Source organism: Engystomops pustulosus, chromosome 1 (genome assembly GCF_040894005.1).
Source record: "Engystomops pustulosus chromosome 1, aEngPut4.maternal, whole genome shotgun sequence".
NCBI lineage: Eukaryota > Metazoa > Chordata > Amphibia > Anura > Leptodactylidae > Engystomops > Engystomops pustulosus.
The window spans coordinates 242,733,295-242,750,558 of NC_092411.1; the positions used below are offsets into that span (position 1 = coordinate 242,733,295).

Below are 17,264 nucleotides of genomic sequence, written 5' to 3' on the forward strand. Positions count from 1 at the left end.
GATCCGAAAACAATGTTCGGGCCAGGATATACAGCTGTCATACGGCCCATATCTAACAGATTGGATACCCTTGTGTGAAGCTTACTTTAGCCTGAGGAGGTTCCAGTATAATTAAAAGTTCCAGCACTTCCCATTTTACACTCAGCCCTACCACAAGGAGACCACTTGGTGACTGGGGACACATTGGGGGGGGGGGATGTTATCAATCTCTAGGTTAGCACTTGACTTTCCCTCATACTGCAGGTCAATCCAAATATACAAAGAGACTCCGGCCTCTTAGTATATCTGATGCATAGCCGCGTGTCAACATCAAGCAATTGTACTATGACCTGCATCTCCCTCCCCCACTCATGCCCAATCCATGCCCCTCTTTACCCACATGTGTGGAGGTGGCGTTCTGGGGTAGTTCCATTGCATTGCAACACCAATTGCGAGCTTTTCTAGGCTGATGTACTTCTACCTATACCCATACCTATTACCCATAAGTAATTTACATCGACAGCATAGTCATTTATATGAATATCATCCACTTGCTATATAAAAACCTGCAGCATAAAACTTGTTTTTTGTTGCATCCGGAATCTCTGTGAATATTCTGCAGTTCTTCAGTAACATGCCGTCCAGAAACAAACAGCAGCAGATCACAGTGGCAGGGGGAACATAGGTAGCAGCAGTGCTGTAGAAAATATATAGGCCTAAATATATGAAAATTGTCTTAGTTCAGTTTGTTTCACTAATGGGCAGTTTGTGCCAGTGGCAAACACTGTTCAGTTATAGGGAGCAAACAGCTGACCCAGCTGTCGGTACTTCTACTCCCCGAACGCAGATAGAGATAAATATAATGATGGTGCAGAGAACATCGCTGTTTCCCCTGCTGCTATATTAGGTAGAAGGTCACGTATGTTAGCATCACTGCATATGGAAGCAGCAGAGGAAGAAGAGAGGAGAAGAGAAGGAGAGCTGCTAGGGAACGGGGACAGGTGAATATGTAGTGTTTATTATTTTAAATTACAAGAAAAAGAGGAGAATGAGGGTCCACAGGATAGGGAGGTTGGGGTCACAATATTAAGGGGGCCAACAAAATAAGGTAGAGATGAGGGGGGACACAGGATAAAGGGGCAGCTGAGGGGGTCAGAAAATAAAAGTTGACTGAGGGGTCACATGATGAAGGGGTGTGGGGGCCTCAGTGTAAGAGGGGGCCTGCAGGATAAGGTGGACATGAGAGACCCAAAGAAGGAGGGCCCAAAACATGAGGGGCCACAATATATGGGGGAGGTGACGGGGGCCATAATATGAGGGGGAGATGAGAGTCCATATTATGAGGAGGAGATAAGGGGGTGCAATATGAGGAGGAGATGAAAGGAGATGAGGGGGCACAATATGAGGTGGAGAAGAAAGACCATTTGCAGTACCTTAAATATGGCCTAAGAACATACAGGTAATATTTCCATGTAGCAGTAGGTGGGCCCCCAGAATCACTTTCACTGGTGGGCACAAGGCCCCCCAGTCCATCCCTGGTTATTGGCTTGACTTTTATGAAGCCATTGTACTCGGCTCTGTCTGCTGCTGACATTTCGAGGATCTCTGACCTTGACATACAGCTTATGAGAAAAAAGATTAGTTTTTAAAATATAAAATCTAAAGTTTAGAAAGTGAAGAAACTGTCTTACTCAAATGATGTCTTTTGTAGACATTTTTTTATGCCTAAAAATCTATGGAGACTGATTTTCTAAAGGATATAAGTTTCATTGTCTTGACATATCCAAGTTTGACTTCATCCTGTTCAATCAGGTGTGGAGAACAGAGCTCAGGATTCCTTCACATGTGATTAGAGAGGTTTGAGACGAGCAGATCTGACAGGCTTGACAAGGTGTTAAGGTATTATAGCTGCACACCACACCTCCAATAGATCTGTATGTTGTTTTTACAAACTAATAGTAGTTATGTCTCAATGGGGCACATGTATCATAGTTTGGTTTCACTGAGGTGAATTTTAGAGACTTTTGGCGGCTAGTTTTTGCACCTTATATATGATCCTGTCTTTTTACTTGTGATACATGTTCAGTTTTTTCTATCCTGGCAGGCGCAAATTTTGGCTTCTTTTTGAGACTTTTTGTTGCAAATGTCTCAAATGCACATGGACACAAGCCACGTGAGGGGGTTATATACAGGAGAGGACACAAGCCACGTGAGGGGGTTATATACAGGAGAGGACACAAGCCACGTGAGGGGGTTATATACAGGAGAGGACACAAGCCACGTGAGGGGATTATATACAGGAGAGGATACAAGCCACGTGAGGGGGTTATATACAGGAGAGGACACAAGCCACGTGAGGGGGTTATATACAGGAGAGGACACAAGCCACGTGAGGGGGTTATATACAGGTGAAGACACAAGCCATGTGAGCGGTTATATACAGGAGTGGATACAAGCCACGTGAGGGGGTTATATAAAGGAGTGGACACAAGCCATGTGAGGGGGTTATATACAGGAATGGACACTACTGTTGATTTGGGATTTAACATGTTTCATTTTTAATGCATGTTGAAACTAATTACAACAGCTGAGGACGTGATTTGCCTTATTTCATTACTTTTAACATTTGAATTTACAAAACGCATAGTAAACTCAATGTTAACACATGCATTAATGCTGCGTTTATATTGCGTTTTGTAAACACAAATGTTAACAGTAATGTAATTAGGCAAATCACCTCCCCTCAGCTGTTGTAATTAGCTTCAAAATGCATTAAAAAAATCAATTAAACTGCTACGTGTGACCTCGCCCTTAGAAGTAACCAATAAAAAAAAAATGCAAAAATTTAAGAATTTTGACGAAAGAGGTTACTGTGCAAACAGTTAAAGCATGTGAAATAATTACAATTTACATGTTAAAATCGGGTCCATGAAAAAAAAAATTCCTTTACACCTGCCCTGGACCAGGTGCAGATTTGCACCTAAAGTGTCGCAAAAAAGTTGCGAAAAAGGTGAAAAGTCGCACTGAACATCTGGAAAGTTAAGATAGATGAGGCACACTACAAAAGGTGCAGACCGAGGTGCACTTGAAGAGCGCCAACAAAGGTTGCAAAAAAAAAATGCTAAAACGAGCAAAGTCGCAAAAGAAGACAATTTACCTTGCTGAAACTATGATACATGTGCCCCAATTTCTCTCTAGTTGAGCTCAATGAATGTAAACTATTATACCTTCCTCAGTAAAAGTGCCCAGGGGTCTGGACTGTATTGTAACACAATAATGTACCAATAGTCACATTTGTAGAAGATATATTGGAATTCTATTAAAAAGATTATCGTTCGAGGGTCTGGCATAGATGTGATTTAGGGCCCAGTGGCTTCAAGTTACAATTCTAGGACTATTAACTAATACGTTTTTGTACCTAAAAGGTTTGAACCCAGTTTTTTAAGGCAGGGCTCAAGCTCTAAAGAGAATGTCACTAAAATACCTATTTTATAAAATAAAGTTTTATGAAAAATATTTTAAAATGTTCATTTAAAATGATTAATAAGTTAACCCCAATATTCTGTACTGACACCAACAAAGAGTATGCTCGGCATTTTGCATCTATCTATATTTAAAAACAAAAAAAAAAAAATCCTTGCCGATTTCTCTCTGACCACTTATCCTAATTTTAGACTGACACTTGATAATTCTGTTGGGGTTTTCAGAGGCAGACAAGACAGACAGGATTATAATAAAAGATAACTTTTCTTTAGATAACTGCACTGACCCATCCCAGCATCCACTAGTGACAACAGATGATAGCACAGCTTATCTACTGCGTCTAACTGCATAAAGCACTTCTAGAGAACTGTCCCATAGACCGCAATGAGTCTGCTCAGGCCTATTTCTGTCCATGACCATGGTGCTACCTGAAAGCGAATCCCTAAATTATCTTTTAACTGAGCAGATGAGAAGCTCATCCTCCAGGAAAGAAAAATGTCTCATCCTTATTTTATACAACAGCCTCATGTTTCAGTTTTATTCATTGTAATCTGTGTTTCACAAAAAATTTTTAGCTGGTCCTTTTCCTTATATTGATGTGATTTTCGGCAGTCCTAGTTTTGGCAGTTTCGGCAGTTTTGTGATATAATGGTAGAAAATGGGGCAGATTTACTTACCCGGTCATGTCGCGATCTCGCGGTGCGTTGTCCGACGAGGATTCGGGTCTGCCGCCATTCACTAAGATCCTGCATCCACCTGCTGAGGTCCGCCAGAGTTTACCTTCTTCTTCCTGGTGCATGTAAGTGCTTGATCTTGCGACACAATTCCGTTTTTAAATTCCGTGGTTTGTCCGAATCCATCGGGTTGTCTGATGGCCACGCCCCCCCATTATTGTCGCATGGTAGCCGGTGCCGATGCGACACAATCTGATTGCATGCACCAAAAACCCGGGGCAATTCAGCACAAAACGGAAATAATCACAAAACCCGACAAGTGCGGCGTTTGGACCCTTAGTAAATGTGCCCCAATGTGTCTGTTAATTTCTCCCAAGTTGGAGATGTTAGGGTAGAAATACAATATAACTTGTCATCCAGATGTCCTAAAATAAGTAGTTGCATAGGGCATGCAGACAACATGAACACTTACACCTCAGATGGGATGTGCTCATAGATTATTAGCATGGCAGACAATATCAGTCATCTCCACTGAGCACCCATTCGAGAATTAAGCACACATGAAGTGATCAGCTGCAATAATGAGGTAGCAATATAACTTAGGAGTAAATATACCTTCCAACACCTTCAGATTACATCAGGCAGCCTTCATGTCACAAAATAGCCATTGGTTTCTGGTGACAGCAGTAAGGCGCCAATAGCTTCCAGTTACAGAAAGTCAAAAATAGTTGACAAGATGAATGATTAAATGTGAACTAGGAACTAGACAGCGTGGTGTCATAAGTAATAAGAGCCAAGTTGTTTTGACGTCTTCTCAATGCCGGGATCCTAAACACAAAGCTCCCAATCCTGAACAAAGGCAAAACAAAATGGCCCACAGCCAGTTTTTACAAACACTTCCTCAAGAATGTCAAGTATGAAATCTTCCAAGTAATGATCGTACACAATTAATTGGGAATGTTAAACAATTCTTTGCCACGGGAGTAAAGACTATGGCTTGAAACATAAGAAATTCCCACTGGAAGGAATGTTAAAGACTCAGTTGCGAGCTCCATCGGATATTTTTCACATATTAACCTCTTTATTATGCAGAGATATCGCACGCCTTGGGTTGTCATAGCAGCAGAAATATTTTTATACATTTGCATCCTCCCTAAGTAACCTTTCGGAATAGAATGCATGCAGAAACGTAAACCAAAACCACAACCTGTTCAATAGAGAACAGAACAATATGTCAATCCCTTCTTTTATTCTGTGGCTTAGAATCACTGGTAACTTCACTATCAAAGTATTCTTTATTATATTGTGTCTGTGCCATAGTTGGCAGAATAATGCCCAATACTTAGCGCTTTGTAAACATAATTATAGTTCATTGCCAATTCAAAGAAACAGATGACATTTAGGGCACTGGGCACTATGGGAAGAATTAAATGGCATTCTTAATTCTCCCCCGGCGCCACTCTGCACAATAGATATACTAAGAATTACGGATTCTTAGTATATCCACAAATGTACTCCACAGCTTGATAGAGATTTCCATCAGGCTAGTCCATGTCGGACCCAGTAGAGATTTCAGTTACAGTCTCCACCAGTTTTCCTCCTATAGTAAATACGGTGGCCTGGGGTATCCGTGCCAATACTCCATGGAACTAAGTTGCAATACCAGGTACCACCCATGGTTGGGAAAGGAGCTGTCTTTGGAAGAAAGTAGTCATGTTTTTGTAAACAACAACAATATTGCCTGTAACAAATTGTCATGATACAGTAAATTGTGATTTTACAGCTAAGCTATCCTCCAAAGTTGTGCAGAAAGCCCACAAAACTGTTGGTAATAGAGGTTTTTATTTGCATTATCTGCCAGAAAACAGGACATGTTAACAGGCATGTTTAATTTTCAAAGATACAGTGGGGGAATGTACAGTACTATGGCTTCTCCTCCAGGGCAGAGAAGTGGGCAAGAGACCATCGGGAGGGAATGCCCTGGCCCACCGTATAGAATCATTGAGTCTAGTAGTAGACATTAGTTAAAATTGTAGTATATAGTAGACTATAACTCAAATCTTCTTCAGGTCATACGTGGTTTAAACAGGTCTGACCTGGTGGAGATGGCTTCCAGATCTCCTAAGAGGCTAGAGCCTGTGTAATGGCAGGGGAAGATTTAAATGTAGGGTTGGATTAAGATTCCCATTGGCCCTGAGCTTGCTAAAAATTATGGGGTCCCCAAAAGTTTAGTTCACTTCCTACATATGGTACGAAGGTGGGAAAAGAGTTTGGGTGACCCCTACTGCTGGTTTCCAGTTCTCCAGTTTGAGAACATTTTTTCTTTTATATGTTTGGATGAGGATTTCGGGGCTGAAAGATCTCTAGAGGGTAGTATTAAAATTTGCTACTTTGTAGATGTAAGATATTTGTTACTATCCAATGCTAGGTTTGTGCTTGAGGCAAAAGAAGATGCATGGACTGTTGTGCAATGATATTGCCGCTCCTATTAGCATCAATGATACATTTTCAATCCCTAAAGATAAAACCCCTAAAATATATATTTCTTTTAGAGTATAAATTGATCAAAAACATAACCAGCTGCAGTGTTTGGCAAGCGTTGTGCCACTTCAGATGCCAGATGTTACTGTGTGTCCCAGTGTATAGACAGATACTTTCTGGCAAAGCCCATAGGCCAAATTCACACTTGGTATTTCTCTCCAGCTGTCAGATGTCACAAGTATATGCTGCAAAAATCTTATTCACATTACAGACCATAAAAGCTGTTGTTTTGCTGCTCCACAAGTAGGATAATACGTGACGCCTAGATATTTAATGTAATAATATAATGTGGCTGACTGGTTTCCTCTCACATAGTGACGAAAATTGACTTCCTATGTAGATGCCACTGGCGTGTGTGGTATAGAAAAAAGTGTGTGAATAAATAGCTTCCAATAGAATCATGATAGTGCCACAGAAATAAACATGCACTCCCTGAAGTGATGCACAACTCCTAACATCATGAAGCTGCAGAAAAACGTATTGAGCCGTTGATACGGCTGCACAATTTGCACAATAGCACTCACCCCTCTGCCCTCCCAGCATGTGCAGGGGACCTAAGGTGCACTAATCCTAGCTGGCCTTAGATTAGGGTAGATACGCGCAGGGCACTAGTTTGAAGGAAGTGCATATACAATCACATGAGCCTTCCAACTAGTCCCATTCCATTGAATGTAGTACCAGAGATGTCAGCCATGTTTGAAAATCGACATAAAAATTGCATACAAAATAAGCAATAAGCAAATTGTCCTATCACAGTATTTCCAGGGTGATAGGTTTAATCTGATGTAATCTTGTGCTTTGTATCCTTGACCCCCTCCAGTATGTGTGGGTTCTATAGCTGTGTGTGCCTTGTATAGCTGTGTTTGTACTTTGTATAGCTGTGTACCTTGAATAGCTGTGTGTGTACTTTGTATAGCTGTGTGTGTGTGCCTTGTATAGCTGTGTGTGTGTGCCTTGTATAGCTGTGTGTGTACCTTGTATAGCTGTGTGTGTGTGCCTTGTATAGCTGTGTGTGTGCCTTGTATAGCTGTGTGAGTGTGCCTTGTATAGCTGTGTGTGTGTGCCTTGTATAGCTGTGTGTGTACCTTGTATAGCTGTGTGTGTGTGCCTTGTATAGCTGTGTGTATGTGCCTTGTATAGCTGTGTGTGTGTGCCTTGTATAGCTGTGTGTGTGTGCCTTGTATAGCTGTGTGTGTACCTTGTATAGCTGTGTGTGTGTACCTTGTATAGCTGTGTGTGTACCTTGTATAGCTGTGTGTGTACCTTGTATAGCTGAGTGTGTACCTTGTATAGCTGAGTGTGTACCTTGTATAGCTGAGTGTGTACCTTGTATAGCTGAGTGTGTACCTTGTATAGCTGTGTGTACCTTGTATAGCTGTATGTGTACCTTTTATAGCTGTGTGTGTACTTTGTATAGCTGTGTGTACCTTGTATAGCTGTATGTGTACTTTGTATAGCTGTGTGTGCCTTGTATAGCTGTGTGTGCCTTGTATAGCTGTGTGTGCCTTGTATAGCTGTGTGTGCCTTGTATAGCTGTGTGTGTGCCTTGTATAGTTGTGTGTGCCTTGTATAGCTGTGTGTGCCTTGTATAGCTGTGTGTGCCTTGTATAGCTGTGTGTGCGCCTTGTATAGCTGTGTGTGTACCTTGTATAGCTGTGTGTGTACCTTGTATAGCTGTGTGTGCCTTGTATAGCTGTGTGTGTGCGTTGTATAGCTGTGTGTGTACTTTGTATAGCTGTGTACCTTGTATAGCTGTGTGTGTGTGCCTTGTATAGCTGTATGTGTGTGCCTTGTATAGCTGTGTGTGTGTGCCTTGTATAGCTGTGTGTGTGTACCTTGTATAGCTGTGTGTGTGTACCTTTGTATAGCTGTGTGTGTGTACCTTTGTATAGCTGTGTGTGTGTACCTTGTATAGCTGTGTGTGTGTGTACCTTGTATAGCTGTGTGTGTACCTTGTATAGCTGAGTGTGTACCTTGTATAGCTGTGTGTACCTTGTATAGCTGTATGTGTACTTTGTATAGCTGTGTGTGCCTTGTATAGCTGTGTGTGCCTTGTATAGCTGTGTGTGCCTTGTATAGCTGTGTGTGTGCCTTGTATAGCTGTGTGTACCTTGTATAGCTGTGTGTGTACCTTGTATAGCTGTGTGTGTGCCTTGTATAGCTGTGTGAGTGTGCCTTGTATAGCTGTGTGTATGTGCCTTGTATAGATGTGTGTATGTGCCTTGTATAGCTGTGTGTGTGCCTTGTATAGCTGTGTGTGTGCCTTGTTTAGCTGTATGTGTGTACCTTGTGTAGCTGTGTGTGTGCCTTGTGTAGCTGTGTGCTTTGTATAGTTATGCATGTACCTTGTATAGCTGTATGTGTACTTTGTATAACTGTGTGTGCCTTGTATAGCTGTGTGCTTTGTATAACTGTTTGTGGTTTGTATAGCTGTGTGGTTTGTATAACTGTATGTGTTGTATAACTGTGTGCTTTGTATAGCTGTTTGTGGTTTGTATAGCTGTGTGTGGGGAGTTGTATAGCTGTTTGTGGTTTGTATAGCTGTGTGTGGGGGGTTGTATAGCTGTTTGTGGTTTGTATAGCTGTGTGTGTGTTGTATAGCTGTGTGTGTGTGGGTTTGTATAGCTGTGTGTGGTTTGTATAGCTGTGTGTGGTTTGTATAGCTGTGTGTGTTGTATAGCTGTGTGTGTGTGTGCTTTGTATAGCTGCGTGTGTTGTATAGCTGTGTGTCTGGTCTCAGCTCCCTGTCACCCAGTAGTGAGCAGCAGGCTGGCATGTTGTGGTGTGATAGGTAGACCCTGGAGAGAGAGGAAGAAAGGGAGGTCTCTGTACACACTGCTGCATTCCCGTCTGAGGAGGCTGCACACAGCTCCGTGTACTGAGAGCACAGGCTGCCCACAGCCACACAGAGCACAGAGCAAAGCTGGGTCCTGAGGGGACATCACTACGTGACTGGGCTGCACAGAGCAAAGCTGGGTCCTGAGGGGACATCACTACGTGATTGGGCTGCACAGAGCAAAGCTGGGTCCTGAGGGGGACATCACTACGTGACTGGGCTGCACAGCAGTACCTGACAATAACACCTGTGGGACCTGCCTACACCAGGAACTAAGGGACATTACTACTAGGACTAGACATGTGAGAGCAGTACCTGTCACCTGAACGGGACCTGAGGGCAGCACCAGTACTTCATACCATACTGGTACCCGTACTGTCACACCTGGTGGGTATAGCTATGTCACCTTGTTTCGCTGTGTTTCCTGGTGCAGCCTGTGCTATGGCTGAATATTAATAATTCATTTGACATATTTTATTAAACCTATATATTGTGTGCCAATTTTATGAGACTTGTCCTCCTGCTGTGACATCCTTGTAATGTGACCTTTCTAAGGTTATATGGTAATGTGTGACTTCCTTATATCTCAAAGTAACTTCACACACAGGAGACAGGTTTCCAGCATGCCCCAAACGGTGCCCACTATGCCCCCATCACACAGGTGTTAGTACAGCTGGTTGGCTTTGCAGTAGGGGGACCTTATTTTTGGTGATGCGCATTTATTTACATGGTCAACCATCCTGTGACAGGTATTAAAGACCATGTATTACTTTTCAGTATTGCTTCTTACATTTACCTGAACTCTAAATGATTCACAACGCCTTAAAAATATGTCCAACATGACATGAAAATATAGACTATTCTCATATTTATACATATATGTTTACATATGTTTGTATGTTCTTAGCTTTATTGCCTATTGTTTAGGAAGATGTACATATTCCCTTAGTATAAATTTACATTTGTGTTGTTTGTAATCTATAATGTTTCTGTATCTGGTTTTCTGGTGGAAAGTCAATGATACAAGTCCTGAGCATGCACCTACTTACACCTTATTCTATGGCTCAGGTAAGGCTCTGTTCACATTTGCAGCATGAAGTTTCTTCAGATGTTTGTTGGTCTTTCTTGTTTTTCTGGAAGGAGCACATTTGAGTAGAATTGAATTGTGACCACATATGTCAGGTATTTTTCCCTTAATAACTTAAAATATTACTACCAGGGTATTCTGACCATCAAAAAGTAGCAGAAGCCTAAGGACTCATCAGCCGTGTGCACTTAATGCTATGAATTTTTTTTTTTTAAACGCATTTTATTGTAACAGAAGAGTACAAGCACAAAAAATTGCAGCACAGGACATTAGGGAATATGTCGTTAGTTAGAGGATCGTACATCCAATGCAATGGAGTATTAGTACAGAGATACATATGCGTTCTTATGAATAAAATATGCTGTGCAAATACACCAATAAGAGGGCTTGTAACCCTAACATGAGTCCTTGCGAAGAGAACATATAACAGATCAGAACCAAAAGAAGAAAAGATCCGTCTCTGCGCAGAGGTAGAGAACCCTCTCATTGTGCTGCAAACACTCCCACAGTGCTATACCTTTTAATGGATTAGAGCCCACAGGTGTAGCCAAGAACATATCCTAGTCCGACGTATTTTGCACGGATCACTCATAGGTAGTGATGAGCGAACCCAGCAAAAATTAGCTTTTGCTGTTCAACTTGCCATTTTCATCTCCCCCCCCACCTGTTTCCACCAACGATCGGTACTAGCACTTTAAATGCTACCGGCAAAGCATGTGCTTTCCCCATTTTTGCAAGGATTATTGGTTCCCCCAGCACCATTGGTACCCAAACCTTAATGGGCTCGCTCATGCCTGCACATAGGCTATAGTTTATGAGGATTTGTGAAATTCTACATTTGTTCATTGAAGTAATTGTCTGAAATCCACAGCAGAATCTGTATGAAAATTCTCCATTAATCCACATATATTACATATGTTATAAAATATTGGTTAGTAAGGAGGAATACAAGTTCCTTATAGTATCCGAGGACTTTTTTGACTATAGATGTTGAAGCTAGACCTGTGGATTTTGCATCCTATAAATGTTCAGGTGATGTATCTGACAAGGGGGCAGGCCAAGGGAATGTTGCCTGGGAAATTCCTGGAAAACATGACTGCGGGATGTCCTTCACATATCATCTAGCTATTAGTGTCAGCCATTTCTCTTTGTGGCCGAATGTTGTATGCAATGGGTTCGCAGATTATTACACTATCAGTGTGGGAAAGTGGACTGATCCACCAAATCGATTACTTGAACCTGACTGCTGTTGAATACCAACCTCTAAAGACGATACAGTTGCAGTCCAGTTGTCACGAGCAATGGGTGCTATCCAAGCATATATTCCTTCTGTTGAGCACCTTGAAGTAGACAGGGCATAGAGAGCAGTGTTTAATGCAGGTGCCACTGGTGCGTGGATCCTGACAAATGACCATCTGTCAACTCGGCAAAGTTTCTTTTAGTGTGTCATAGAGGCCTGTATAGCAGTCAATCACTCCTCATTAGAGCTATACTAGAGTATCTAGCTACCTCAAGCTCCCAGTTTCATGGTCCACCATCCATACACCTTTACAACACATCACTATCGCTGCCTGGTCTACTTCCCGATCTCAACATAAGGGATTTTCACAGTCCCCATTACATTAGAAACCCGGACTGCTACGGACTGGAATCCAGGTTTAGTTTGGGATCCAATGACAGTCTGGCTTGAGGCCGCTCCTCATCTCCTCACCATATCTGTAATAATTTACATATCTCATTGGGTGATAACCACATTGAGTTTTGGAGAAATCTGACATTATTTTCAGGGGGTGTGATATATCATGCATTTGTGTGTAAAGCCTTAACAGAACACTTCTACGTTCACATCTGTGCTTGTTGTCCCTATAGTTCAGATACATTGTTGTGTGATGGATGCAAATAATGTCTGTGTTATTTTCTCATATTATCTTGACACAATATATGATACATCCTCTGATGTGGCTGTGAATGTAATTCAAAACTGTGTACAGTATGCATCTGTGCTCCCTCTAGTGGTAGCTCTATGCAGCCAAGATATGCAACTATTGTGATATGTTTACTACTATTCATTGATTATAGTTAGACTGCAGGTTAAAATACCATTTTATATCATTTGAAATTTGGTGTTGAAGGCTGATGACAGGGTATCTTTTAGATGTCCTTATACATGTAGCACTGATGGCTTTATCGGTGGTATTAGAGCCACCATTCTTGTCAAACAGACTTTTATTGATGTCCTCTGTTCAAGGAGGCGGAAAGCTGCAGTATACAGTCAAGGGTGGTTAATGATGTAGCAGAGACAAGTCACACACAACCACTGTCTCACCATCTCCTCACAGGGAGGAGGGCAGGGTAGCTTCAATGTATACTGCAACCCCCCCTACTATGTGACGACACCAGAAGAACTCAATAATCCATAGTTGGAGGCGTCAGCCGAACATGTATAAAGACATCTAAAATGTACTGCATATGGGTGGTGACAGGTTTTCATTAATTGATTTCAGTGGCCCTTTTGGATGCAGGCACATATTTGTGCAAGCATAGATTATCTCCAACTTGTAGTAGTGCAAGTCAGACTCCAGGAAAAATCTTTCCCACATGTCAGGATCTAAGTGTTTACATGGAGTATTTTTAGTTTACTAACTTACAAGAATAAACCTCCAGCCTTTCTTGTGAAGGTAACAGGATCAGCCCTTGTTCAGCTACTGTATGTCATAACCTAACCTTACAACCCTCATCATGTATAATGTCTTAAATGTATATCTGCCTTGTAAGACAGAGCTTCATGGTCATGAAAAATTTAAAGAACATTCTTTAGTGCCCGACAATATCTAGTATCACTAACTACTTGAGTCATCCCAAATTATTAATGGTTGGAATCCCCTCTGAAGACAGCAGACGCCGGGCTTCATTTAGGAGGCCTTCCTTTTTTAGACACCTGTCCACCTTGGACTTCCTGTAGACATTCCTAGTGAATAGAGAGTAACGCTGCCTTGTACCTCATATATATAGCAGAATATGGTACCATGAACTGACTAGAAACAGCGAAAGCCTAAAGATTACATTCACACTGCCCATGTTTGTTTCATGTGATGTATATAATAAATGTTTGAATAGCCCCTAAGAAGAACAAAAGATTCCCTTGACTATAGTGGAGTCCTTTAGCAGAAGAAAAAAAATCTAATATGTACAAGTTTTTACTGCAATTTTAAAAGGATTCTGTGACAGACGCTCCCATTGAATTGTGATAAAACCCTTGAAGTGACTCTATGGTTCACAATAATAATAATAATTTCATATTTATGTAGCGCACACAGATTATGCAGCGCTGCACAGAGCTTGCCAAATCAATCTAATCAACCTACCAGTATGTTTTGGAGTGTGGGAGAAAACTGGAGGACCCAGATAATAATTTTGCAATAAAAGCCTGATTCAAGGATAAAATACCTGCTGCCCTTCTTTTTATTCTTTCTGGTGTGTTACTAGGGTTCTCAACGACTCTTTATGACAGCTTCTCAGAATACTTTATGTACACTGTAGTCTGGTAGTCTGACACTCCCTACGTCATTATCCCAGGTTTATCTAAGGTAAGGGGGGATCTCTGTGTCTCATTGTGGGGGAGATTGATCATATAATGCTGGGAAGTGAACATTGGGGGTCATTTACTAAGGGCCCGATTCGCGTTTTCCCGACGTGTTACCCGAATATTTCCGATTTGCGGCGATTTCCCTGGAATTGCCCCGGTATTTTGGCGCATGCGATTGGGCTGTGGCGCATCGGCGCTGGCATGCACACAACGGAAATCGGGGGGGCGTGGCCAAACGAAAACCCGACGGATTTGGAAAAACCGCCGCATTTAAAAAAAAAATGTGTTGCGGAGCTTGCACTTACCTTCACTCAGTCTTGGTGTACTCCAGTGCGTTCCGATGCTCTTCAGCGCAGCAGCGCCACCTGGTGGACGTCGGAGGAACTACCTTAATGAATCCCAGCCGGACCAGAATCCAGCGCAGAAAACGCGCCGTTGGATCGCGAATGGACCAGGTAAGTAAATCTGCCCCATTGTCTTGAGCATGTTGGTCAGATATTTGTATGTTCTAACAATAAAATGCTTTGCCGTGGCCAGTTTAATCCACACAAGTGTTCTAGTCTTTATAGGGTTATGGGGAAGTTTGCCAATTTAATGGATAGTAGTGCTTTCCGAGTGCGTGACCCCCCAAATACACTGCTGTAGTATGTTTCATTGCAGTTTTTTAAACTACCATACTTTTACACTGACTTTTATTTCAATGGGGTCTTCAATGCTAGATAGCCCACAAAATTACATGCAAAAAACTCACGATTGTACCAAATGTAGTTTCAGATAGAATGGCATCTTCACTTTAAGAATCTAAAAAGCTGTGAACATGTTCTTGCTATCCATGTACTGGGTAGACCTGAAAAGATCTTGTGTTATGCTGAATGGAGTGAAACCTGATTTTATTAGTCTGCCTTCCTACATAGTTCTTAGATTTTCTCATGATTGGCCAGGCTTTATTTGGTGTGAGACTCGGGCCGGGCTCAGCTGACCACTGCTTGATAAGTACAGTATTGGGAAGGTCATGGCAGGTAGACACAGGCCATTCATAGCTGCCCATATTCAGCGGCAAGAAAGGAGTCTCATGGGAAAAGTGGAATGTCTTTTATTTGCTTCAATTTACCTCTGGGCTTAGAGCAGCAAACAGTAACATTTTGTGCAGGTTTTGGCGACACAGTAATGCCTTTGTAAACTTTCCAAAAGGTGGTGTCAAGTATATTGGGAAAATAACGTAAAATAACATAGCCAGCTCTCCTTATCCTTGCTTCATAAGATCCACTCCCGCAGAACAGTACGAGCCTTCATCCACCGAGTGACGCATGTATACTCAAGTGGGTTACTGATGTATTCACATTTTGTGTTTTTGTTGGATTTGACAGTGTGGATAGAAATCTAATACAGGAAGTTACTTACACCTGCCCATTACAACTTTATAATTCCGAACATGATAATGTACCAGTATTTTTACTCTTGAATAGCCAGCGAGTCCTTGTCTGTACAGACCAACTTTAAAATAAAAGATTGTAATACAGTAAAAATGTCCGTCGGTCCCTGTGCATATGCATCCTTGGCTTGCCATTAGCCACCGTGATGTCCATTACATAGTGGATGAATAGGACATTTAGTTGAGTAAGACATAGCTGCAGTACCAAGTATGGCCATAAAACGTGTAGCAGTGATTTGAGATCAGAGTCAAGACAGACTAGAGCAGTGGTGGCGAACCTTTTCGAGACCGAGTGCCCAAAATGCAAACCAGACCAACTTATTTATTGCAAAGTGCCAAGACAGCTATTCTAGCATTAAATTATTAAAATCTTCTTGCTCCGTGCTGTACTACAGCTTTCAAGGGTCCTGAGGACACCAATATCGTTGACAGAAGGTGGTAAAATTCAGATTGCCACTGGAGCTTCCCTGAACATGAAAAATTGTGGGGCCAAGAGCAGGAGCTTCAATGGCTCCAATGATAATCTGACCATGTACTCGCCTTCTCTTCCTGCAGTTTCAGGTAGACCAAGATGTTTCACGTTTTGGGCTACAAGTCCTGTCTGGAATTCTGTGCTGGGGCAACAGCCTGAGTGCCCAATGAGAGGGCTCAGAGTGCCACCTCTCGCACCCGTGCCATAGGTTCGCCACCACTGGACTAGAGCCCTGAAAGCAAATTTACGTCTCTGCTCTGTGTGATTTGTGGAATTTGGAGAAAATCCACAGCTCAGATGTAGATCATATTTCCTGATCAATGTGTCCTTTTTATTTAATTACCTTGTGTTTTCATGGCCAGCAAGCTGTTCTTAGTATGTAGCGTTTTCAATTGTGTTCCCTCGATTCTGTTGTTAGTAACTGCAAACACAATAAGGAACCTTGTAGATTAAACAGCGCATTGTGCTAATAGAAACACATTGGAGGAAAAGTTACATCTATAAGGGGTACAGAAAAGGTGTTTTTTATATTTACTAGGTGATGCTTTATAGTCACTGATGTTTTTTCTCTTTACTTTGGTTTGCCATGTAGCATTAGCATATGTGTTGCAATTGTTTAGTATACCACATATGTACGGTATAGACTAATACACATAGAACAAATGGGATGGCCAAAGCTCTTAAGAGGAACCTATTATAGTGTATAAGGCCCACACATTGCCATCAACCTGCAACATGATCACAATGATGTTCTTTTATTATTATTTCCCAGGATAGAAGTATTCACTAAAGAACTAAAATAAACATCAGGGGAGTTTTAAGATCCGCTATGCACAGGACAGGCATTAAAGGGGTTGTCCCAAGTGTGCATGTTATTCCCTAAACACTGGCCAGTAACATAATAAAGTGCACTTGCCTCTTTTTCTTTGCTCCCGGTCTCTGATGTGCTGCATCCAGCATGTGACTGCTTCCACCGATCATTGGATGAGTTTTTTGGGCTCATAGAGACACCCAGACCATATACTATAACTATATTCTGGTAGCTGCCATACCTAACATATTTATTCTAAGGCTGGGTCAGGAGTATTCCAACATGTCCTTACAATGTATGGCACAGACGTATTCCACTGTGGATATGTGGATATGGTCGGACCCCCCCCCCCCTGGAATTCGG

At 41.9% G+C, this 17,264-nt stretch overlaps 1 protein-coding gene across 25 annotated transcripts in view; it reads left to right on the top strand.

Annotated features, from left to right (window-relative positions):
- The window catches only part of SORBS2 (sorbin and SH3 domain containing 2), a 188,061-nt gene that overhangs the window by 27,209 nt on the left and 143,588 nt on the right, over positions 1 to 17,264 (top strand). The window contains exon 1 of one of the 25 annotated variants that reach the window (XM_072122662.1): positions 9,478 to 9,900. The exons of 22 other annotated variants lie outside the window; for them this stretch is intronic. The gene's annotated coding sequence lies outside the window, so the exon portion shown is untranslated. Of the gene's footprint in view, positions 1 to 9,477; positions 9,901 to 17,264 lie in introns of those variants that run through there. 2 more of the 25 variants (XM_072122701.1, XM_072122811.1) reach the window with 2 other exon arrangements.